The sequence below is a fragment of the Lissotriton helveticus genome, chromosome 4_1 (genome assembly GCF_964261635.1).
Source record: "Lissotriton helveticus chromosome 4_1, aLisHel1.1, whole genome shotgun sequence".
Lineage (NCBI taxonomy): Eukaryota > Metazoa > Chordata > Amphibia > Caudata > Salamandridae > Lissotriton > Lissotriton helveticus.
Genome location: NC_136063.1, coordinates 593,396,593 through 593,423,588, shown reverse-complemented (window position 1 = coordinate 593,423,588; position 26,996 = coordinate 593,396,593). Strand labels below are relative to the sequence as shown.

At 42.7% G+C, this 26,996-nt stretch overlaps 1 protein-coding gene across 3 annotated transcripts in view; it reads left to right on the top strand.

The window, feature by feature from the left end:
- The window catches only part of MTFR1 (mitochondrial fission regulator 1), a 324,993-nt gene that overhangs the window by 37,727 nt on the left and 260,270 nt on the right, over nucleotides 1-26,996 (top strand). For 2 of the 3 annotated variants that reach the window (XM_078687236.1, XM_078687237.1), the window contains exon 2: nucleotides 21,221-21,345. The exons of the other annotated variant lie outside the window; for it this stretch is intronic. The gene's annotated coding sequence lies outside the window, so the exon portion shown is untranslated. The remainder of the gene's footprint in view (nucleotides 1-21,220; nucleotides 21,346-26,996) is intronic. 3 annotated transcript variants of the gene reach the window in all.

Sequence of the window (26,996 nt, the reverse complement as noted above, 5' to 3'; positions counted from 1 at the left end):
TTGCAGTGTTGCTAATGCTTCTGCATAGTTGCTGTTACCATCTTGTGTTTTGTAACACCTTAATTGGTGTGACTGACTGGATTGCCAAACTCTGGGAGTTTCGGCTTCGGAATCCATGACTAAGCCTCGTATGTGCAATATCTTCTGTCAAGTGCAGTTAATCACTGTGCCACACCCATTCACACATGTTTTTGATGAGTTGTGATAAACCTACCAGAGTAAATTACTCTAGCCCAGCTGACAGTGTCCTAACTTTAAGCAAATGTCACTCTCCATTCTGTCTCCTGAAAACAATTTCCATTAATAGTGTGTGCCCAGCAAAAATATTAAGCATGCGTAATGTTCTAAAGCAATAACACATTAAAATGGGTGGGGCAGAAAGATGGGATTTATGAAAAAGAGGAAGTTGCCATTGTATAAGTGATATTTTTGAAACGGTGAAGAGGATGATTTTTGCATTGTATAATAATTGAAAATGGTTATTTACCTGAGGGATGTTGGCTAATGTAAAGTGGTAGCTATGCAAATAGTGTGGCGGCCACACTTCTCTTTTTACCAGAATATTGTTTTGATGGGATGCGATTTTAAAATGTTTAGATTGATATTCTGATTTCAGAGTCCTTTTAACAAGGATCATATCTGCGTATTTTTTTTAAATTGCAAAATATGACACTGCTGTTTTCTGTTTATAGTCCGAGTAGGTACTGGAAGTAAAAGTTAAAATTGCAGACTAACGTAGCACCATGAGAAGATGGTAATGTGCTACTAAGGGAGACAGCCATGGGCATGCAGAGACTACTGGTGGTGCGCTGAATGGTTGGCGATATTGCATACCTGGTGGGGGACTGTGTGGGGGTTTTATATTGTAACCTTTGTGTTGTTCTTGATACCATTGTGTTTCTGGAATTTCTATCAAGAGAATACTCGGCTTGCTATGGGGGTGTGTGGGGAGTGTATGTTTATAATTTAATGTAGATGGGTAGCACTGGGTGGCACATTCTGAATGAAAATTGAAAGCGTGCTTGTTCAAAACATTTCAGTGACATGGAAACATGCTGGGTGTACTGCACTCTATTTGGCATTATGTTCCCTCTCGAGTTGATCATTGATAGTTACAGTGTTTGGTAATAGACAGGCCTTATGGCTTTTGAAACTCCATTGTCTGAACGTTTTATTCTTTCTGGGAGAATGTTCCATACCTTGGATGTATTTACTGCAAAGAAGGTCCCACCAGTGTGGGAAATATTAGAAGTCTGGCCTTTCTGGAATTCACGTTTCTTTTTAGGTGGTAGGCATGGAGTCCTGATGTTGAAAGTGTGCTCTAGTGCCATAAATCAGCTATGCAGACTTCTTTGAATTAGATTTTTTGCCATTGAACGACTGAGGTGGAAACATTACTGATGCCTATGTGTTTAACAGCGGTGTTCAAAGTGAGGGTGTGCCCACACCTTTCAGCTTTGTAGCTGTATTTCGGGTAGGGGGGGTGGTGGAGGGGGGGTAAGAGGGTGCACCAATGCATTTGCTACTTGTAAATGAAGATGGCTTGGAAGCCCCACTTTGTCACTGTCTTCATTTGTATGGGGAAGTTGAAGAGCCTAAAAGTAAGAGTGTGAACTGGTATCCTTGGGTCGTGGTGAGTGGAGTGGCAGGGGTAGATATGTGGCTCAATAGAGCGAAATATTCGGTAGCTATTTTTCTTCCTGCATTTTCAGGTAATAGCATATAAGTAACCAACAACTCAAAAGAAGGAACTAGAGGCTTTTTAGGAGGTCCAGCATACATGTTAAATGAAAAATAAATGCAAGTTAAACTAATCGGTGGGTACTCTTTTGCGTTGTGAATCCTCCGTTGGCTAATGCCATCACTATGTAGGGGGAAATAGTGGTTTGTGTATTTATAGTGCTACGAGGTCCCAGCCTGTGAAATAAATCACTGTGAAATTACTTATATGTATACTTTAGTAATAAGTAATCAGACTAGACCTAGAAATATTTTTATAAGCGTCCATTTAAAGGATGCACGCCACTACTTCGCTGTTCACACCTTCACATTATCTCTCAAGAAGAATAAGGGACTGATTGCAATCTTGGTGGATGGGATACTCTCTCACAAACGTGACTGATGTCCCTACCAACGTATTACTAGTTCCATTATATCCTGTGGAACTTGTAATGCAGTGGACGGGATATCCGTTGCGTTTATGTCACATCCGTCAAGATTGTAATTAGTCCCTAAATCTTTGTCACATTCTCGCTCTACGTGATCCCATCATTTAAAGCCTATACTGGCTCCCAAGAAGCCTTTATATTTGGTAATTAACCAGTTACATATATTTACATTTTGTTCAGGTTGTATGCAACCACGTGAGGCTTGTTTCTTCTTTTGTTTTCTGTCCCTCCCTCTGCTTTACAGCACAGGAGTTGCACCCCCTCCTTTCAGGCAGAGGCATCTCAATGACAACTTTAACCTTCACGGTATTGTTGTATTGAGCAAAGGAGTGAGTTCAGAGTTTGGTATGGAGGAGGCCAGCTGGGTTGCATTCATATGCAGTGCCCTCAACATCTTGACATGTGGGGGCTTTAGAGTAGTGGCCCAAAAGAAAGGGGAAATGAGCCAGATCCATGGATATTGTCAGAGATGTGGGAGCTCATTTTTGTGTTTGAAAGTGGATAGAGGCGGTGTCCTCTGAGAGAAGCCCCTGGGAAAGGAAAGTTAATATATATATAATAATTCTCTCCGAGGACACTGCCTCTGTCCATATACATATCTCCTACTCGCGGTCGCCAATATGTAGTTAAAGTTAGGACCAAAGTTTCCCTAAGAAAAGCAATTTTTGTTTTGCCAATAATTCTGGCACCTCTTGACGAATCTTAACGAAATTTTGACAAAACGACCCCTTTTTAATTCAGTTGCGGTTGAAAGTTTCGAGGTGATCCATCAAGCGGGGGCCGAGAAAAAAGGGGGTCTCAAAACCTTTTACCCATGTTATGTTTATGGGGTTTTTCCGTTTTTTGAATGAGACTGGAGCCCAAACCTCTGAATGGAATTTCACCGAATTTGGCATAGAGGTAGATGTTGGTCCTGAAAGGGGGCTTTTTCTGATTTGGTGTGTATCTGTTGAGTAGTTTCAGAGAGATTTAGGTTTAAAAAATATAGATGTCTGGTAGCCCATAATCCTACTGAAATGCCACTGAAATTTGATTGGCTGCCAACACTTCAACCAGGAAAAGTGGGCAGCCATCTTGTAGAAACGAGTCCAACAACAAATATTTAAAGAAAAGAAAAGGGGGCAGGGTAGAAACACCCTGATCACCTAGGCCTCTTGGGGAATGTCACCGGGACCCCGCAGCTTCCAAAAGTAATGTTTTCAAAACCATTTTGGCTGGAATCACGCAAATATAAAAAGAAAAAACGTTGACTCCCACACTTAATTCATTATACGCCCCTGGGTGGGCCAGGTCCGGGTGGGGGAATATTTTTAAAATGGAGGGTGGGCACACAGGCCCGCCCTCCCTCCCGGGGCTTATTATGCCCCAGGGAACACCACCTCCCTGGGGCTTTATTGATGGAGGCCCTTATGGCCTCCCCCGCTGTCCTGGGGACCACAACCTCCCATGGGCTTATTTCCTTTTAAATGGAGTGGGCCCCCTCGGAAGCCCAACCCTGGGGACTGCTACCTCCACTGGGCTTTATTGCAAATTATTGCGGCTCGGGGCCTTCAGGGTCCCCATCAAAGGCAGCCGGTGCCCTGGGTGGGACCAGGGAAGGGGTCCCCAGGGCTGAAATCAACCCGGTAGGGGGGGGCCACGAGCCCCCCTCATTTGTTTTCTAATTTAATGGGAATAAATAAAGGGCAGGCCCTGGGGAATTAGTTCCCAGGGCCACAATCGGCCCAGGGAAGGGCGCCCACATGGCCACCCTTCCTTTAATAAAAAAAAATGTAAAAAAAGAAACTCCAGGGATGGGGTCTCTGGGGCCATAATCTGCCCGGGGAAGGAGGCCACGCGGCCCTCTCCCCATTCTAAAACTTCCTGGCCCCGTGGGATGGTGTCCCTGGGGCCAAACACGGCCCAAAGAAGGGGGGGCCACATGGCCCCCTTTATAATTAAAAATATATATTCTACCAACCCGCCGTCGGAGGGTCCGCCCCCTTTCTGTACCAACTGCAATCCCGCCTCCTGGCCCGCTGCTGGTTGAGGGATGAAGTCCCATAAGTTCCACACAGTGGGATTGCTAAGAGGTCTGCGGAGGCCACGCCCCTTTCTCCACCACACTGCAAACCTGTCTCCTGGTGCACTACTGGTTGGGGAAGGAAGTCCTCTTGGATGCTGAGGGACCTTGGAGGCCAAGAAGCCCTCGTGGTAATTTTTGTTACTCCTACACAGCAGGATTTCTGAGAGCTGGTCAGAGGCCCACCCCCTTTCTCCACCACTCTGCAAATGTCATTACTATTTAATAAAAAAAAAAAAACTAGAAATACACTGATAAAAATTAAAGGTTACAGTGATGTTATAGTTAGTCTCAGGTTTCACTTGTACAAAACCAGAGATTCAGCAGTTATAGTTAGCTGAGCTAACTATATCTCACGCCGCCACAATGCACTGCCTATGACCTCCCATATTGCATCTCTCATGACATGGCCAGTGACATCACTGACGACATCTCAAATAACATCACGAGGTTGCAGTGAAAAAAAAAATATATATAGATATAGATACATATACATATACATGGAAAAGGGGACTGTGTGTAACAGAAGCACTGGGACATTGAGGGCGTTTGATAAAGGAACCCTCCGAAACGCGTCATGCCCTGATGTTCAACTAATAAAGATGATGGTGTTATGAGCCCCGCTGTGCCTCCCGAATCTGATTCAAATGATGAGGATTAGCTGCGGAAATATATATATTGGATCTTCTGTGTGCGAGGCTGTGGCGTCATAGGGGAACATGTGGACGGACTTGTTAGCTCTATGGCAGTGGAAGGCTTAATCATCGTGTCCTGCTGTGTGACCGCGGTGAAGACTATCTACACACCCTCCCCATTTCACCGACCTGAATTGCCGCCATTACATGGATTTTTGGGAGTTGTAGTCCCTGAAGTTAAAATGGACTACAACAGGTGTGCCTCATTGCCAGGGGGAGGAGCGGATCACGCTAACATTACATCAGAGGCAGCAGGAACAAAACAACACAGATGAGGGCTCCCGGTGTTGGGTACCGAAGAAGGCTCCACGCCGAAATGCATCTGCCGCCACTGGGACTGCCTTTTTGTTAATAAAACCCGTCTTACCTGTTCTCCTGGGCTCCTGCTTCGTTCTTGTGGAGGAAGGTTTTCATTTACATATCTTGTGCTTGCCAGTTGCACAATTCAGGACCCCCGCCACATTTGGGATCTGGATAACTGCTGGCTTCCGCCTCATGGCATCTACATTTTCCTGGGAGGGATAATCCAGTTCCCGCTTCGCTAACAGAGGACCCGGCGCAATGAGGTATTCTACCTCGATTTGGACATTGTGCTAACAGCATACTTGATCCCGGCATATTGGATCTTCTGTGTGCGAGGCTGTGGCGTCATAGGGGAACATGTGGACGGACTTGTTAGCTCTATGGCAGTGGAAGGCTTAATCGTCGTGTCCTGCTGTGTGACCGCGGTGAAGACTATCTACACACCCTCCCCATTTCAGCGACCCGAATTGCCGCCATTACATGGCTTTTTGGGAGTTGTAGTCCCTGAAGTTAAAACGGACTACGACAGGTGTGCCTCATTGCCAGGGGGAGGAGCGGATCACGCTAACATTACATCAGAGGCAGCAGGAACAAAACAACACTGATGAGGGCTCCCGGTGTTGGGTACCGAAGAAGGCTCCACGCCGAAATGCATCTGCCGCCACTGGGACTGCCTTTTTGTTAATAAAACCCGTCTTACCTGTTCTCCTGCTTCGTTCTTGTGGAGGAAGGTTTATATATTTTTATATATATATATATATATATATATATATATATATATATATATACTCATCGACAAGTCCAGTCGATAAAACGGCAAGCACACAGGTGTCCAGTTTCAAAATCCTTTATTACAAACCCCCTTCACCCTCGACAGACGCGTATCGCAGTAAAAGCTTCGTAAAAAAAATAGATTATTTATATTATATTTTTTAAATGTTTATCACTAACATTAACATCCCTATCATTAACACAATGGATGCTGTCACTGCACCCCAAGTACGACTGCTGTCTTACGTTAAGGAGGAGTGTGGGCCAAATTGCTGGTATTAGGAGCCAGGTCACACTTGCTATCTATGGAACAAGTCTCAAGCGACAGTGGGGAGTAGTTGTGGGGGGCAAGACGAGATGTGGGTTACTTTTCCTTTCTACAAAGAAGCAGACAGCCTGCTTTGTGTTTCAGGCATAGGAAAGATGACCCTATGGAGTAAGTGAAATAGACAGCACACTCCTCAAGACAGTAGCTATGATTAGTGAAGCAGGTGCAGCAGCACCGGGAACAGAGGTCTGTAGGGCCGGCGGTATCACAATATTTTCTTTAATTCATTTTCTTTTCTTCATTTCCCTGCTAGCATCCGGGCTGAGGACACCTTTGCTGCAAAATGGGGTCTCATGAATGTTTTTGTTTCTGAAAGAGATGTGGCCTAATGACGAGAGCTGCCAACTTTGGAACTGGGGAACTAGGTTTAAGTCCCAGCTGTCTGGTCAAATCACTTAATCTCCCCATGCCTAAAAATAATAATAATCTGACTTTGTGTAATGCAACTGCCACTCATGTAAAGCACTTCAATGCCCCTGAACTAAGTTTGCGCTATATAAAACTAAAAGAAAAAACAAAGGAGGGAGGGGGACTGCAACCCCATTTCAAGATTGGAGTGATGACCAGGCATGGTGGGGAAGGGTGAAAGAGGCAGATGAGCGATCCTGCAGCTATCATTGATACAGCATTTGCGTTGGGCTCCAGGATTGCAAGGGGGTCAGAGGTGCCAGTAGTGTCGAGGCCTTGTTTCTTGAGTGTATGCTAAATATGGGATGACAAGAAGGTGCGAAATGGCCCTGTGTTGCTCATAAAGAGGTGGTCTTGGTGCTCTGCATGCCAGAGAGTGTTAGTTAGTGCTTTATATGGAAGGGCTGAGGAAGGCATTACGTCATTCAGCAGAGGTGGAATTCTAAACACAAAGGTGATACGTCTGTGCAGTCTTGTGCCCGGTGGATAGCGATACTGCTGTACACAGTTGTCGGCAGCGTGGCGTTTGGATTGTTAACTAAAGCAGTTTCTCGTTTCACCAAATAATTAGCAGAAAATAAGGTATTTAGAGGCAGAAGTCTAGTTCATGGTGGAATCTGTTTCCCACTTCATAGAAAAAGGCAGTCACATGATTTGTATTAGGACTGGCCTGGGCTACAGTAATTCTTAATGTCCAAACGTAGTCTGGAAACATAGCTTGTGTTCGCTCCTGGGTAAGCATTTGCTTGATATGGTTTTTCTTTTAACTTAATGTAACTTAGCTGTTTAAACCACCACTGCTTATTAGGCAGTGCTTGGAAAATTCACCCCATCAGTAACCTCATCGCACCCACCAACTTACTCTAAATGGTTCTGGCGATTCAACCGTATACATATTTGTATTATGTGGGCTGGCATCTTTCGACAATCTAATTCCTAGAGTTAGTTTGTTTAGAGCTAGAGTGTGCCTACAGCTAGAAGAAATCAGAAAACACTTACAGGAATCTCTGTTAGGATACACTGTGCTCCAGGTGTCGTTTACGGCTGGCTTAAAAGATGCAGATGGAACCAGTTAGCCTGCCTCATAAGGTAATATTATAACTGTGTGACAGAAAAAAACGGGCCAGTTTCAGAAAAGCATTTAAGCTGTGGACTAAGCCTTTTTAATATTGGTTGTACATGTACTATTGTGTTCGTAGAATACAAGTATTGATTTCCGTTTATACCACTGCAGATAAAAATAAATATACCCGTTTTTACATAATAAAGTAATAGATTTCTCCTTTGTCCACACTACATTCAGAATTTCTCCTCTTGTGAGTTATGACCAAATCCATTCACAGTTGCTACGTGGAGTAGATATATAGCTTTTCATTCCCCTGTTAAAACCCAGAAGCGCTTACAGGCCAGCATGTAAGCTGTTGCGTTTTTTGTTGTGCTCGGTTGGTAGAGTGTGGATTTGGTTACCAGTGACATGTGAGGGAAGAGTTTGTGTCCTGTGTGAGGATTGCAGCTGAATGCTCCTAATGTATGTTGCAAAGAAACAATTTACAGGAGTATAACCCGTTAACCCAGGTGAGACCGGGTAAACTTTGCAACATAGACTATTGTAATTTATTCAAATAGGACAAAGACAAAAGTGTTTATAAGTCACAGCTGGAAGGGGACAAAGGAAGGGAGACCACAAAGGAGATGGTAGAGTAAGAGTTATTATTTGTACGTAGTTATAACCGCAGTACAGTTTAATATACAATGATCATTAACACACGAAGTGAGCACTGGGCGTGCTAGTGAACGGCGCAGTGACACAGGGGTGAGGATAACCGCGTCAACAGTGACAAAAATAATAATACTGTGGTCAAAAGAATGTAATTAAGGATTTATGTACAGGGTAGATATTTTAGCATTCCAGACAAATAAATCGACCACAACCGCGCCAACGTTTTTAGCTGGGTAGTCGACGGCGTTTCAACCCAATTGATTTCAGGCCATCATCAGGATAATGGTCATTACATTTGAAGTAGTGCTGTATAGAGGGAAGGAGAGAGAGAGAGGGAGAGAGGAGGGTAAGTAACTAAGGAGCCCAAGAATAAAGCAAAAAGAGGAGGTAAAGATCCAGGTGGTTAGCAATTACCTCAGGCGGACGTGGGGTAGATCGAACGTCCAGGTTTGAAGAATCAGAGGTTGCCAAGAGGGGCGGTGCCAGGCAACCGTGGTTTATACTGAATGGGGAAGGGGAAATACACGCGTAAGTACAGAGCCTACTGTTGAGGCTCTTCAGACCTGGACGTTTGATTGTGACTAAGGTTGTTTACGGGTGCCTTTTGTACTACCTTTGAATTTTATAAACCATTATTCAGTGATGGAATCCCCACCTTCTGAGTTAAAATATGCGGTTCCTGAAAGCTTTGTTTTGACAGAGATCTGTAACACTTAGTTTACTTTCCAGAATTCATAAGAAATAAGTGGTAGTGATGAGCATTTTCCATGACTATTCCATCTTGCATCTGTTAGTGATCTCTACAAGGTCCCACTCTCTTGGTGTTAGTTTGCATGGAATCACCTATGAGCAGTCTTTGTCATATTTTCTGGCTCTTAACAGAGGTCCTTAGACCATGCTGATGTTGCACGCTTTTACAGCCAAAACCGCTAAATGGATTTACTAGACTTGCAATGAAAGTAGAACTCCACTCTAAGTGTGCTCCTTTCAGTAGTTTGTGAGATAGAAGTGTTCAAGAAAATAAAAAAAGATTACAGTGCAGGTATTTTTTTAAAATCTATTGAGGGTATTGTGATTGCAATAATTTTGTATATTTCCATGAATGGTGCATGTGAGGGTCAGAGTCCTGGTATTTGGCTAGAAGTCCAAATGTCTAGAATGTTTTGCTCAGAACTCTTCAGTTCTGTGGTTGTTGTCCTTAATTCGGTAGTTTAACAAGCAGTTTATCCAAGTAATGTATCCAACTTATATTATTAGGCAAAATATAACCGCCAATAAAACTAACCTTGTCACTTTTTTTTGCAAATTTAAGTCTTAATGTAATTAGTTAACACTATTTGTGTCTTTTTGTTTCTTTTGGCTCGAAGTATACTCCCAACTTGTAGAACTCGTTGATAAACATAAGAAGTCGCTTGACCGGTCTAACCACAAAGAATGTTCACCTGAAAGATTCACTTTTCAAAGGCCATACAATAAAACTAGTTTAGAATAATGCTACTGTAGCGCTCTGTAAAGATACAAAAACATCATTTTTGTTTGGTATTTGTCTTTCCCACGGAGTTAACCTGTTCACAGTGTGTGTGCAAGTTTGTTAGACGCATTTAAAAAGAATTAATGTGATGCAGCGAGAAGCTAAGCAAAACTATTTTCATATACTTCTATCGTTTTCATACATTTTCTAACTGTTTCCTCTCTGGGCCCATATCAAATACTAAAGAACCATAGATCCACCAATGGATCTTTTATCTGAGCTAACAGGGACTTGGATATTAAGAGAACATGTGGCAAATCCTTATGAGGACCGGGAATAAGAAGATGCCAAATTCATGCTGACAGCAAACAACCTTTCTGTAGCCATTAAAATACAAAACTTAAGAGAACAAGTTTCACACCAAAAAAAGACTCAAATGCGATAAAAATTGCTCATGTAAATCTTGTATCTAAACCTCAAAAGTTCTCCGTTTACGAAGTATCCTTTACATTGTACGTTATGGTTTCCATTGGTTCTCCACAGTGGGCTGCTCATGGTGTGATCAATACCTCACTAAGAAATCCGGAAGTATTAAGTAATTCCTTTGCCAAATCATCAATTTCAACAACTTTATCATTTCCATCCTCTCCTTGGAAGTAGGAAAATTAACTTGCTCACTGTCTGTCTGTTCCCAGACGCTCTCTCTGGGTTTGCAATTGTATTTCTACATTTCTGTCAAAGGTGTTGCTGAATCAGAAAAGGGCCAATTGTTCATATGCATGAAAAGATTTTCCTGAAAAGTTCGCATAGCATCTGAAATGACTACTTCAGCTAGATTTTGCTTTTCTAAACTGGGAAAAGGAAGCATTTGAGGTCTACATGAAAACTTACTAAACCATTACCACGTTATGATTAATATAAAACCCACATTAATACAAATAATTCTGTTTTTCGTTGTAAATTCACTCCTTCCATTCTCCAGAAGTTACATGTCAATATTAGGTACTACTAAATAGAGAAAACTTTATACGTTTTTATTTTTGAAACAGATTAGTATGCATGTCACTTTTGCTATTCACGTTTATATTCTCTTATTACCAAAACTGCAAATCTTGTTACTATCAAGCATTTTTTAAATTTAACATTTTAATCGATTTCAAGTGTTTCATTACATAAGCATTAGCTTAATTTATTTACATTTCAGCAATCCTCAGCAGTACATTTTCTAAATTAACCATGTTTGATTTCTTAAACTCGTTTACATTGCGTAAGCAAAGAACTTTTTTTTTCTCCCTTTTATTTACATTTTTCACATTTTCACGTTTCAGAACGCTTCTGCATGCTTTTACCATGCGGTAAAAGATCTCATCTTCCTTCTCCAAAGGCTTACGCAGGTGACCTGCCACGAACTTCGCTACCGTATCTCCCGGCGTCCAGGCGGCGGACCGCGGATGCATAATCTCATCCGGGTCCAACATGCCGGAACTGTCCCGGGGCAACTCAGCGGCCGAGCTCGAGGGGCGCCAAGAGCGCACCGACTCCCCATCGTCATCCGTGTCGGGGAGTCCACCCCCGGAGACGAAGGTGCGGTCTCCGAAGCCACTGAAGGCTCAGGACCCGAAAGTGGCGCAGAGGGGACAGCAGTCGCCTTGGCTAAAAAAGCGTCTCTGAGAAGCTCAAAGGCGCCCCTGTCCACCCCGTGCCCCCCTTCCGATGCCCCCTCCCTGCAGGGTTTCTTCGGGGCAGGAGGATCCTCACCTGAGGGGCCCGGGAGACCAGTAGGGGCTCCCAAATGGGCCTGCGCAAGTTTGGCGCATTCCTCGACAACGCGCGCTGACAGGCGGTCCTCCATGGGACCCACCACCTCAGTCACACAGCGATCGATAGAGCTGTCGACTGCCTGGTAAAACTCCTCATCCTGTAAGTAGGAGTGGGGCTCCTCCTCGAAATAATCGCCTTGTTCTATGGCTGTCAAGCTAAGAAACTGAAACTGCCGCAAAACTGCGCTTTTAGCCTTACCCCCCCTTACAGAGAGTGTCAGGTAATAAGATTTGGGCAGGCGAATTGGGATGCAATCACTTTTTGGGCCAAATGAACTGGCAAGGTAGGGCTGCACGAAAACCCCCCCACCCCAACCCGCTGACCCTCCACACAGGGACCGGGTCTGTCCACCCCCAATGCGCACACAATCAAAAAAAACGTGCACTCTCCTATCTGCGTTCACCGCTGTCTTAGCCGCCAAATACAGACCCCGAAGGGCGTAGGTTATGTCCAATTAGGGCCAAATACGGACCCGGAGCACCGGGCGTAGAAGGGGTGGAGAGGGCAAAGCTCCGTTTCAGACCGTCTCCTCAGCGCGGCTCCCCAGAGTGAAGGGAAGCGCGCCGAGGAGCAGGCGAGACGTTCGAGCGCCCTCTGGCGGGCGCTTCAATCACCGCACCGCCGCCGGGACAAGCGCCGCGAAAGGAGCGAGAACGCTCCCGCGACTGGGGACTCTGTAGGGGAAAAACACAATAAATCACCATCAGAGCCAAAATACTCCCGTCAACCCTGTAGACGGGAAATACAGTGTCACAGACCCATAAAACGAGAAGTAGAAAAATCACTTAACTGACTGCTGCGTGAGCAGCGAAGAAAGAGGAGGAAGGTTGAGGAAGGGCTCGCTATCATACCTGGAGTGGACACAATAGAAGGACTATTGTCGGAAGGCTCATGGGAGCTGTAGTTCGTCCTGGACTTACAAAGTTTAAGAAGGCGTTTGTTTCTAAGTTTTCTGCAGTTTAAACATGGATTGGAGTTTTTCTAAGGCTGCTGTGTTTTTTGTATATGTAATAAAGCGAAGGAAGAAAAGCATAATCCGAAGCCTTCGGTCCTGACGTAGAATTGATAGTCAATCGTCTTTAAACTTTTACGCTCCATCAAATGTTTGAAAAATCTCATGGTGCAAAGTTTAAATGCTGCTGAGGTACATATATGATTTTTTGGGGAGTAATTATAATTTGGGGAGGAATGTTAATGCCACTTATTTTGTCAAAATGCCACTCGCTTTTAGCTGAACCCTCTGCATTGCTCTTGACCTCACCTTGATGTGACCGATACCATGACATGTCATAATTTTACAGATATTACATTTTACATTACCACTATGAAAAAGGAAACTATGAATGTAGTATTAATACATGTTAGTATGTCTTGTTGTGTTGTAAATTATTGGTATAAATATTGTGCTTTCCTGAGCTTTTTTTTTTTTGGGGGATGTGATGGTTATGATTTGCTTGGCCGTTCAGAGAGTTAAGGAATACGGAGTGACCTATCATTATCAAATGGCGGTGATATTTTCTATTTTTGTTAATGATCATAACTGTGTTTAAGTAGATTTCATTTTTTTTCTCACCAAACATTAAGGTGTTCTAATCAAAGCTAACATCATTAACTTTCTGGTTTATATGTTTCTACAACCTACCCTGCTGCTGATAGCTGTTGACAGCTGGTAATGGCCACCAGCCCTATCCTGCCATGGGTGACCATCCCTTGCTGTGTGCGGTTTTTGGGTGTGAGGAGTGGTGGTTAGCGGCAGGGACTCCCACCGTGTGCAGACAACCCTCTGGGTATTTGGTCATTCCACATAAGCTATTGGTCTGTTCAAGTACACTTCACAAGTGCAGTTCACATTTTGATTCCACCCATCGCCGCTTACAGAATGTGGTAGTGGGTTAGCCTCTTTCATCCACTGTGCCTCTTCACTGTACGTGGTGGCATGTTTAGATTTTGTATTTGCTAACGTATACATGCGACCTTTAGGCAGCAGCCTTATTATTTTTTACTACTACTGTCAATCCAACACCATCCCATTCCATCTTCTTTTGCTTCATCAATTAAGATTTAACCTACTTGGTAAGAGTGATCATAGAAATCTCATTTTGAACTTGGCAATTTTATTAGGTCATGCCTAGCGCAGCGCGCATGCGCTCCTCTAGGAGATGACCACTTGGAATCACTCAGGACTTTTCTGAAACTCGTGCGTACGGCTTTTTTGTTTGTTTGTTTTTTTGCATTAATTGTATTGGCCTTTGCGTGCACCTTTCCAAAAAGAAAGCACGCAGTTGGCCAAAGGCGGGTACGTGTCCCACCTTTTTAAGCAAATGCTTCCTCCCACTGCAGCCACCTTGTGGGAGCGAACAGTGGCGCGCAGGGCGCCATCTGTTTTTAATTAGCACGGTGTCTTTCAGTTTCACTGCCACACGTTCATGTTTTTTTTTTCTATTTTTTACCGCTAACCGAGCAGAGCCATACAGTATATGTAACAGAGCGGGAAAGTTATTTTTTGGGAACTTTGACATACTCTGTTTCGAGTGACTTAAAATTGTGTTGTTGTGAGCTTAGATAATCTTTAAAAAGCTTTAAAACATGTCGCACTGCATTGGCTGACGGAATATTTTTGTATGTATGTTTCACCGCTTTGTTATGTATACTATTGAACCCTTGTGTATGGAACTGTTGTCTTGCGCAGCGGGTGCCCCCAAGTGTCTTTTTGGCTATGTTATAACGACAGTGGTAATCCTTTGACGATATTGCAACATGCCTCTGTTTCTTTGTTTCTGTGTATATGTCCGTCATTTACTGTCTGTTCAGTTATTTGTATAGCCTTTCTCATTGCCCTCGTTTTGCTTTATGTCTGTCTATCCCTGTGTATGCTTGCGTATCTGTCTATACCTGTCCCTCTCTCACTGTCCGTGTCTTGCTCTCTCTGTTTGTATACACAACTATTTATGTTGTTCATTTGTGTTTGCTTGTTCGTACGTTTTTCCCTTTCCATTTCTTTCTGTATGCACTTTTCAGTGCATGCTAAATGTACAAAGTTGAGAGCATGAACAACCCGCCGGATACGAATGAAAATCACACTTTTTCTTTATATTTTTTATATATATATATATATATATCTCCACTTCAATCCCACTTCAAAGAAATGGGTCCGCCACATGTACACCTGGAGGGCTTAACTTAAAGATGAAGTCATCGTTTGCTCATTGGTGCAAACAGTGTAGCCCGCCCTCCACTACCTCCAGCCATAGCAGTTCAGCGTTACTCCATGCCGGGTTTTGCGCTCTCCTCGTTGGTGAATGCTGGTACAATGAGCAGCATACTCATACACCCAGTGGTGTCCCAACCTCTGCTGGCCTCGAGGAACAATATTTTCCGGCAGGGTTCGCAGGAAGCAGAGATGGCAAAAACTTCACTAGAGCTTCTTCAAACAGTATGCAGCTGCTTCCTTTCTTCCCAATAGGCCACACACTGCAGTGAGTAATCTGGACCAACCAGGGGGGCGACGTGCTGTGTTTTCCTCCACTAAATCACTCGGCGCAGGTTGTGCACGTAGCTCCAGACCGAAAGGGCGTGCCGGCAAAAGCCGTGCTTGCAAACCGCTCTACACATCTACTCCAATCCCACTTCAAAGAAATGGGGCGGACACATGCTCCGAGGCTCAGGTAAATTTTTATTTGCTTCTTTTAGGCATAGGTCAAATGTCCTCTAAGTATTCGTGAAACGCTTAACAGACGCGTTTCAGCCTATCGGCTTTTCTCAGTGCGCGAATCACCATAAATGTTGTTACACCTGGGGGCTTAATTTAAAGATGAAGTCATCGTTTGCTCATTGGTGCAAACAGTGTAGCCCGCCCTCCACTACCTCCAGCCTTAGCAGTTCCGCGTTACTCCATGCCGGGTTTTGCGCTCACCTCGTTGGTGAATGCTGGTACCGTGAGCAGCATACTCATACACCCAGTGGTGTCCCAACCTCTGCTGGCCTCGAGAAGAACAATATTTTCCTGCAGGGTTCGCAGGAAGCAGAGATGGCAAAAACTTCACTAGAGCCTCTACAAACAGCATGCAGCTGCTTCCTTTCTCCCCGAGAGGCCACACACTGCAGTGAGTAATCTGGACCAACCAGGGGGGCGATGTGCTGTGTTTTCCTCGACTAAATCACTTGGCACAGGTTGTGCACGTAGCTCCAGACCGAAAGGGCATGCCGGCAAAAGCGGTGCCTGCAAACCGCTCTACACATCCACTTCAAAGAAATGGGGCCAACACATGCTCCGAGGCTCAGGTAAGTATATATATATGACAGAAAGGGCCCAGTTTTCGCTGCTTCTTGTGGCGCTCTTTTCCGTGGTGCAGGATCCTTCAGCTGAGCCCAGCCGATATAAATCAAACAATGAATCACTTCTCATGAAAAGTGACAAACGGAGCGCACTCAAAAGAAAGGTTGTATCCAGCCTTTATTTTTCAAAAGTACGAGCTACTCCACAGTCTCCTACGCGTTTCGTTCTCCATGAGAACTTGCTCACGGACCTGAACAAGTTCTCATGGAGAACGAAACGCGTAGGAGGCTGTGGATTAACTTGTACTTTTGAAAAATAAATGCTGGATACAACCTTTCCTTTGAGTGCGCTCCGTTTTTCACTTTTCATGAGAAGTGATTCATTGTTTGAATGATGTGTATATATATATATATATATATATATATATATATATATATATATTGTAGCTCTTGCTTGATCCGAAGTACTAGGAATCACTCGAACTACATCAAAGGCTCCAAGCAACAGCCTTTATTCAAAAGGTATGGAAAACATGCTTCGGCAGGATCCTTTTAGCAGTCACACGCCAGCCTGACGCGTTTCGATAATTCTCCTCAGAGGCTTGTGGCGGATGAAGTGCACTGCCTTACTTCCCGTTTTTCTCCTCTCATGGCGCACACCACCATCGGAGGCGGGGGCCCATCCAGGGCCTTGAAACGAAGCCAGCAGAACATTGCACATTTAAACGGCACTACAATTCCCATAATCCGCAGCGCAGTACCAAAACAGGTGTGCGCCATGAGAGGAGAAAAACGGGAAGTAAGGCAGTGCACTTCATCCGCCACAAGCCTCTGAGGAGAATTATCGAAACGCGTCAGGCTGGCGTGTGACTGCTAAAAGGATCCTGCCGAAGCATGTTTTCCATACCTTTTGAATAAAGGCTGTTGCTTGGAGCCTTTGATGTAGTTCGAGTGATTCCTAGTACTTCGGATCAAGCAAGAGCTACAATGTTAAAACGGCAGCCGAGCCGTCAGGAATGCACCATCCTGGTAACTTGGGAGCCGTGTGGACTGTCATCCTGCCAGCCCATTTTCGGAGCTACATCACACAGGATTTAGGAAAACATCGGAGGCGGGGGCCCATCCAGGGCCTTGAAACGAAGCCAGCAGAACATTGCACATTTAAACGGCACTACAATTCCCATAATCCGCAGCGCAGTACCAAAACAGGTGTGCGCCATGAGAGGAGAAAAACGGGAAGTAAGGCAGTGCACTTCATCCGCCACAAGCCTCTGAGGAGAATTATCGAAACGCGTCAGGCTGGCGTGTGACTGCTAAAAGGATCCTGCCGAAGCATGTTTTCCATACCTTTTGAATAAAGGCTGTTGCTTGGAGCCTTTGATGTAGTTCGAGTGATTCCTAGTACTTCGGATCAAGCAAGAGCTACAATGTTAAAACGGCAGCCGAGCCGTCAGGAATGCACCATCCTGGTAACTTGGGAGCCGTGTGGACTGTCATCCTGCCAGCCCATTTTCGGAGCTACATCACACAGGATTTAGGAAAACATCGGAGGCGGGGGCCCATCCAGGGCCTTGAAACGAAGCCAGCAGAACATTGCACATTTAAACGGCACTACAATTCCCATAATCCGCAGCGCAGTACCAAAACAGGTGTGCGCCATGAGAGGAGAAAAACGGGAAGTAAGGCAGTGCACTTCATCCGCCACAAGCCTCTGAGGAGAATTATCGAAACGCGTCAGGCTGGCGTGTGACTGCTAAAAGGATCCTGCCGAAGCATGTTTTCCATACCTTTTGAATAAAGGCTGTTGCTTGGAGCCTTTGATGTAGTTCGAGTGATTCCTAGTACTTCGGATCAAGCAAGAGCTACAATGTTAAAACGGCAGCCGAGCCGTCAGGAATGCACCATCCTGGTAACTTGGGAGCCGTGTGGACTGTCATCCTGCCAGCCCATTTTCGGAGCTACATCACACAGGATTTAGGAAAACATCGGAGGCGGGGGCCCATCCAGGGCCTTGAAACGAAGCCAGCAGAACATTGCACATTTAAACGGCACTACAATTCCCATAATCCGCAGCGCAGTACCAAAACAGGTGTGCGCCATGAGAGGAGAAAAACGGGAAGTAAGGCAGTGCACTTCATCCGCCACAAGCCTCTGAGGAGAATTATCGAAACGCGTGAGGCTGGCGTGTGACTGCTAAAAGGATCCTGCCGAAGCATGTTTTCCATACCTTTTGAATAAAGGCTGTTGCTTGGAGCCTTTGATGTAGTTCGAGTGATTCCTAGTACTTCGGATCAAGCAAGAGCTACAATATATATATATATATATATATATATATATATATATATATATATATATATATATATATATATATATATATATATATATATATATATATATATATATATATATATATATATATATATATATATATATATATATATATATATATATATATATATATATATATATACATCTATCTTAATATATCTTAATCTTGAAAAAACTCCACTGCCAGCCGGCTCTTGCATACAAACAAAGTAGGAGCACAGACCACGATTCAGTGCATAGAATCTCCTTTATTTGGGTTGAAATCCGTCGGCCATTACGCGTTTCAGCACCAAAGTGCCCTGAAGGGGGGCGTGGCTTGACCGCCAAAACAACATGGTGGACCCGGAGTGAGCTCCGCTCCGACGCAGAACTCCGTTTTGATATGTGAGCCTTCTTAGACCGCTATTTTCACCTCCTGTGGTGGTCGTGGCTCCATGAAGGTGCGGTAAGTCTGCGGGTGTTTTTTGAAGGGCTTTTCTCCATTCCTGAGCCCGTTATTCGTGGCAGCGATTTTACCTCAGTGTAATGCGAGCTGCCGCCATTTTTTACCGCGGCGCTCACGCTCCTGCATTTCTACTGCTCCTGCCTCCTTCAATACCTTAATGAGACTACAGATGTATCTTGCTCAAATCTCAACACCATTTTAGGATCCCTCTCTCCTGGAATTCCACCCGTGCCTCATTATTTTCATGAATATGGCATTTTTCACTTGTTTCTGTGTGTAAAGGAAGGACTATTTCCTCTCAGTGACTCTTTGTTTTTTGTGAGCTACAATGGGCTTCAATGCTATTATGCATATTTCATCTATCTAGTCCATTTTTTTGACCTTCAATTACCTCTTTACAGGATCATTTTCCCACCGTCTTTTGGATTTTCTTGGTTGGCAATGTAGGTCAGTTTTTCCTCTCAGCGAGTTTTTGCTCGTACCTTTGGATAACCTTCTACTGTTGTGCATTACTTGCTTTTGCTCATTTTTGGAGGGCAAAAGTGTCCTCCGCATCCGAAGATCGACAACAGGAGGAAGGTCCTTCTCCCACCTGGCCGCCAAGACCTGGAACTCCCTCCCTCCCGACCTGCGCCTGACCCAAGACCACCTTTCCTTCAGGAAGAAGCTCAAGACCTGGCTTTTCGAGCAGTAGCAGCACCCCCCCCCCCCCAAGCGCCTTGAGACCCTCCGGGTAAGTAGTGCGCTATATAAATGTCCATGATTGATACATGTGGTAGAATATGAATTGACTTACTCTCCATCAACATAAGAAGTGTTTTATTTACAATTCTGACTTTTCTCACTATCTGCCTCATAATACAAATTACCCCTCTCTATGTTCAATATGGCCAACGACCTTCATTCTGCCAGATCTTCTTCCACTGGTACAAAACCAAAAAGGCAAAAACCGACACACCTTCCTCTATCCTCCCCTCGCAGAATCCTGTTTGGACTCTATACTAGATGAAGTACGTTGTCTTCAACCCTTTATATCCACTACTAATGAAAAACTAAAACCGATTGAGGAAAGATGGATTGTCATGGAAGGAAAGGTACTGGAACTTGAACAACGGGTAAGCGACATACAAGATGTTTCTTCCAAGATTCAGTTACTTGAGCTTGAAAACCACAAGTTAAAAGTCCACACTGAGGATCTTGAAAATGGTAATCGCAGAAATAATCTGCGCCTTTATGGTCTGCCGGAAAATATTGAAGGTTTTAACTTCGTGGCATCCTACAGAAGTTTCTTCCAGAACTTTGAGCTTCAATCATTGCCATCTCGCTCTAAATATACAGAGAGCACATCGTCTGCGCCCTCTAAACCCTATGTCAAATAAACCACGTGGAATTATAATGCTTTTTCTGGAACTTACTGAACTAATGCACGTCTTGAGGGCCATGAGACTTAAGCGTCGTCTTACTTGGTCAGGCCATAATATTTTTATTTCACAAGATGTTTCTAATGCAACAAATGCTCGTCGCAAAGAGTTTCTTGCTCTATGCCCTCAAATGAGACAGCTCAACATCCAATGCCTCTGTAAAATCACACATGATGGTCGGTCACGATCTTTTGATGATCCTGATAAACTTAAACTTTTTCTCAATACCATTTCGTGTAGAAGTGTGGCTCACCGATTAGAGCGGCAGACCCTGAGGCAGAGGTCTGGCCCGGGACCAGGGTTCAATCCCCGTCGTGGCAGGGTCTTGGGCTCAATGTCCTTGGACCCGATAATTCTCACCTCGGTGCCTACTCTAATCATGGGTTCCACTCTGCAACTTTGGGCAATAGCTTGCTTAATCTCCACACTGGCCCTAACAACGCTAGGATGCCTGGCTTCACCTTGGGGGGCTCAGGAGTGGACACCTCACAGGAACAGGCCAGGAAGGGTTCCACAGCGGTATTCGTACAGCGCTTAGAGACCCCTGGGTGATAGGCGCTATACAAGTGCAAATTACATTTACATTTACATTTCCTCTCACAGCATGGAGACTAATAACTAACATACCTTATATTTCAGAATCGTTAATATGTTTTCAAAAGTTTTGCTTACATAATATTTTCTAATTGCTGGTTATCTTTTTTCTTCGTGAGGTTCTTTATTTTTTCGTCTTTTTCTCTTATGGGTGTCCGTGTTCTTCGTTGTCACAATGCTCCTCTCATCTCGTGTATTTCTCTCTCTTCAGATCAGGATTTTCCTCCTTGATCGGTCTACTTGTTTCTTTCTTCTATCTTTCTGTCCTTCTTCCTCTCTTTTTCTTTCCTATTTCTATTGTTCTTCCTTTTTGGTAGGTCTACTGTTCATTACGTGTCTTGTCTTTTGTATTGTCCTTTTTTCATCACCTAATAATTGGTGTCTTTCTTTTCTTTTTATTGGTCCCACAGTTTCATTTGTGTTGAATATGCAGTTTCGTGTTCCTGTTTCCTCATATATTCCCTAATCCAACTACATGGTCAATGTCATCTCGTGCTACTTACGTGGTCTAGGTCATCCTGTCAAACGTCAAAAGGTATTGTCTCATTTATGTAAACTTAATGTTCAAGTTGCTTTTTTACAGGAAACCCACTGTAATGATTTTGAATCTTTGAAACTCAAACGCCAATGGGTTAATCAAATTGTTTTTTTACCTGCTATTGATTGTCATGGTGGTGCTGCTATACTGTTTCATAAGTCTATTAATGCCCAAATATTGTCATCAGAATGTGATTATAATGGTCGATGGGTGATAGTTGACCCTACCATCCACAAAACTCTAATTACTTTTTTCAATATTTATGGTCCTGTGAAACCAGACCCAGAATTTTGCCATACTATAGAAACTGAAACTACTATCTATTTCTAATTCTAATGTGGTGGTTGGTGGCGATTTTAATAATTGGCTGGATCCTTTCTCTGACAGAAAATCTAAATGCAAATTTCAACCTGATAAGACCCACAAATCTTTCCAGTCGGCCACTTCATCTCGTCCTTTATTTGATGCATGGAAAACATGTAATCCTGATGCCTCAGAATTTACTTTTTTTTCTCCTGTACACCATACAAGGTCTTGTATTGATTATATTTTAATCTCCAAATCACTATTACCTTGTCTCCAATCATCTGAAATTGGTTCTATTTTTATTTCTGACCATGCTCGCGTTTCCACCTCTATTGATACTTCTCTCCACTCAAACAAGGTCGCTGGTGGTTGGTTTAATAATGACCTTTTATCGGATCGTACCTTTATTTCAGAAGCGACCTCTATTATTAATGAATTTTTTGTACTCAACAATTCTTTAGATACCTCAATTCACAATAACTGGGATGCATTTAAAACATCGTTTAGAGCCTTTACCATTGCTTATTCTTCTAAGAAGAAAAAAACTAAGGAGCACAAAATATAAAGAAACCCTAAATCTAATCAAAACTTTGGAACATAAATATTTTTCCTCCAAATCCTCCTCCTCATTACAAGTCTTAATTAAAGCCAAATCCACTCTAAACAAAATTACCACAGTGGATGCTTGTAACATCCTTCTTTAGGTACAATCCAAATTTCATGGTGGCCAAAACAAAGCTGGAAAACGGTTAGCAAATTACTTAAAAATTAAAACCGAACGCACAAATATTGGCCCTATCCATTCAGAAATAAACAATCGACTCCTCATCTGAATCTGACATTATTGGTACTTTTCAATCATACTATAATAACTTATACACAGAACTACTAACCCAGCTGAGAAAGATTTTACATCTTACTTCCAGGATATTCCCAAACCTAATTCCCCCGCCCCCAGATATCTTCACACCTCTTGAGGAAGATATATATCTTCAGGAAATATCAGATGCTCTCAAATCCCTGAAAAAATCCATAGCCCCTGGCTCTGACGGCTTTTCAGTAGAATTATTTTTAGCTTTCTCTTCAAATTTTGCCCCTAAATTATTAGAACTTTTGAATTAATTCCTATTAAATTCTAAGGCTTGTGGCTCTTTTTTAGAAGCCCTTATTGTTAATCCTAAGCCAAACAAAGACCCTTCCTTTTGTAAAAATGTTCGCCCCATATCATTAATCAACTATGATTGTAAAATATTTGCGAAGATTTTGGATACACGCTTGGAGAACGTTATTCCTACTCTTATTTAATCCTGACCAGACTGGTTTTGTCCAAGGACGTTTAGCTTCTGATAATGCCAGAATGTTTTCCAATATTCTCACTCTTAGTAAAAATTACCCCTCTCTCTTAGCAGCATTATCTTTAGATGCTGAAAAAGCTTTCGACCGAATTAATTGGGACTTCATGATTCATACTTTACAATGGTTTGGTTTTGGTCCAAAGTTTATTTCATATGTTAAACTGCTTTACACAGATCCGAAAGCATGTGTATTTTTTGTTAATGGACTCTTTTCCCCATATTTTTGTCTGCAAAGGGGTACACGTCAAGGATGCCCCCTCTCCCCATTGCTCTTTTTGTTATGTTTGGAACCCTTCCTCCAACGACTCAGAAATAATCCTCTTATTACTGGTTTTCAATTAAAATCCCACCACATCAAACTTTCTGCATATTTTTTTTTTTTTTGATTTATAACGCGCCCAATCACCTACAGGTCTCTAGGCGCTCGGAAATTGATGATTTGCAGATGATTTGCAGATGATATGCAGATGATATTCTTATCTACAGGTCCGACTTTGTTTCCTCTTTACCCCCCTTTTTACAGGAAATTTCATTGTTTTCTCCAGATTCTGGATACAAACTAAATGTCTCCAAAACTGAGATTTTGCTATTAAATGCTTCATGTTATCAACATATGTTTGATTCTACCAATTGTACATGGTGTCCTCAAAAACTTTAATATTTAGGAACTTGGTTTTCCTCCAATATTCGTGATACATTATCCCACAACTTCACTGCTCTGAAACTCAAAATTACAATTTGTTGTCCTCTTGGTCTCCTTTATTCTTATCTTGGTGGGGCAGACTTGATACAATTAAAATGATGATTGTTCCCCAGGTACTATTAATTTTGTCAATGTTGCCATTCAAAATTCCTAATTACTATTTTTCCAAGATTACTTCTATTTGTACTAAGTTTCTATGGAATAATAAACTTGCACGCATTGCCCTATCTAAATTAACTCATCCCAAATCCGAAGGGGGTGTTCGATTTCCTGATTTTAGATTATATCATAATGCATTTTTGATTTGCCAATTTTATGCTTTATCCAAAGATTATCAAGATGTATCTAAACCTTCTTGGGTTACTGTTGAACGTTCACTTTTAAATGATTTTTCATTTCAGGATGATATATTCATGAGAAATTTTACTTTTATTTCTCAATATCCAATCTTGAAATATTCTCACCATATGTAAGCCTTTTGACGATTATCAATCTTTCCTTGCATTCTCACTATGGTTCGATAAACACATCAAATTTCGTCACAAATCATTTTATTACAAACATTGGAAAGAAAAGGGCATTTTTTATGTTAATCAAATGATTGTAAATAATTTGATTTTACCTTTCCATAAATTGCAAGAGAATTTCAATCTACATGATTCATGTATTCAACAATATAATGTTCTAGTTCCTGTAATTCAGAGTTGCTTGCAGAAGTTCATTTCTCAACCATTCCACTCATTTATTCCTGATACTCCCTTATATGAAGTTTCTACTGCCAAATGCCTCATTCATATATAAAACTCTATCTAATGCTACATGCCCTCGCAATAAGTCTAGTTTTGAGCTCGAATGGGAACAAGATTTATCGCAAACACTATCTATTTCTTGCTGGGACAAATTATGGCAGAAACACTTCAAGACTTCCAAAGCTACAAACATAACACAATCCCTATATTTTATTTATAATAGAGTTGTTATTACTCCATCTCTTCTTCATAAGTCCAACCAATCAGTTTCATCTTCTTGTTGGTCATGTCTTAATGCTGAAGGTTCTTTAATACACTTACTCTACTACTGCCCCAAGGTTCTTGCTATTTGGAAAATTATTTGGTCAAAATGTTTACAGATTTTTTCTTATAAACTTCAATTTAACATCCACAATGTATTTTTAGGTACTCCGTCTCCTGACTTTGACCAAAAAACCTCCAAATCTATTTTATTTGACTTGTGTATTGCTGTTGCTTTTAAGGTTATATTAACTTGCTGGAAAAACAATTCTAAGTTATCCTTCTTACATTGGTGGAATTTAATATGTGATGAACATAGAGTTGCTTCAGTTCCTCATGTCTCAACCCACCTACAAATCAAATCTGATTTATTGTGGCTACCATTTACTACATATCTGTCATCGAACTCACCTTCTCCATAATTGCATCTTTCATAGTCAATTTCTCCTCTTTTTCTTTTTTCTTTTCTTTCCTCTTTTCTTTTTCTTCTTTTCTCTTTCTATTTCTATCCCTATCTTCCTCATACTTCCCCCATCTCTTTCCCTGTTTTATAATAACACTTTCTAATGTAGTTTCTTATCTTCCAGTATTTACACAGATGTATTATATTTAAGTTTTTAATAGTTCAGTCTTCTTATCATTATATGTTAGATTCTAATCATTCGTACAAGTTCATGCAATCTTCTGTTATCTTATCCTTAGTTTGACCTTTTTACGAATATACTCATTGTAATATTGTATACTCATATCTTTACCTGAACGTACTATTTATTTGTATTTCTGTGGTCTTCATCTTTAATAAAAATTATTTAACAAAAAATATATATATATGTTCCCTGCAGTTTAGTTGTACAAAAAAACAATTTAAATAAGTACTTCTCTGTGCAGTTCTATTATATGCCTAATACATATGTTAAAGCTTCCACCCACAATAATGAAAAGCATAACTAAAGACTTATAATGCTTGTTTAGTTCTGTAAACAAATTGGCATCTCTCAGCCAACTTTTATTGAGAGAGCATTATGTTAAGGGATATCTTACTGCCTCTCAAATTGTCTGCTTTCACTCCTCCTCAAGAGAGCAGTTTTAGGTCTGGCTGCAGAAAGGTTTGGTTTGTCTACAATAACTCATTGTCAGGTGCCGCAGCGCTAGGTGCGTGTGACTGTTTTTGAAGGGGAGTGCTTTTCCTTGCTTCTGGGACCTGTTCGGTGCACCGAGGGCAACCTTTCTACGTCGTCACGGAGCGTGGGGACAAGCGAGAGTGAGAGGCGCGCTACCTACACGCAGGACTCCATCTCCCAGGATCCTCCCTGAAGCCCACACCTGCAGCGGGGCTCGAGCACCGCCTCCACTGCCGTCATTATTTAGTGAGCGCAGTTCTCCGCTGCGCGGGAGAAGCCCGGGACAAGGGCGGGACCGTCTGTGGCCGTCTGTGGCCGTCTGTGGCCGTCTGTGGCTGTCTGGGGCCGTCTGGGGCAGGACGAGGCTGGGCTGGCCCACCCCCTTGACATTCCATCCTAAAAACTGTAATACTTAAGTCATTGACCATCCGGTCGTCTACTTGAGATTTTTAAATTGTTGTAATTTTAATATTATATTATTCGTTGCACTATTGGGCCCCGTGCAACACTGGGCTCTGTCCTAAACAGTCAAGCTTTAATTTTAACCAGAAAAGGGGGTCTCACTTAGGCTACACCCCCTCCTACGTCGTATCCCCTTTGGAGTAAATAGGCGTTTGAGGCACTTCATCCTAGGGTATGCCCAGTATGGGGAAACTCACCAACCCTTCCCTTTCACGCCCCAGAACCAGGCAACAAGTCGCCACGACTCAACCACTCCCGACTCTAACAGCAATTGATCTGATGCTCCAGAAAACCATAGGAGCAGTAGCAACGGCCATCGAAGATAGGGAAAGGCGTCTATCTTCATCCCCTGCATTAGCCCTCCCACGGGTAGACGGTGACGCCTCTACGACCATTGCTATTCCATTTGAGTTGACTGCTTAACAAATGCCCTCCTTTTTTGAGCTACCGTGTGCCCAGATCATACCGGAGGTGATTGTCTCTGATCCACCTTCTCCATTGGCTCCCCATCCAACAGAATCCAACGACTCCGTGTCTAGCCCCAAAAGGAAAAAAACAAAAACGACAAGAAAATACACGAAGAGGAAGAAAATATATTCTCCCATGAGAGCACAGTCTGAGCCAGTACCCCCCCCCGCCCCTCCTCTTTGGGTCACACACTTGATGACTGATTTGCAGGCTTACATAGAAC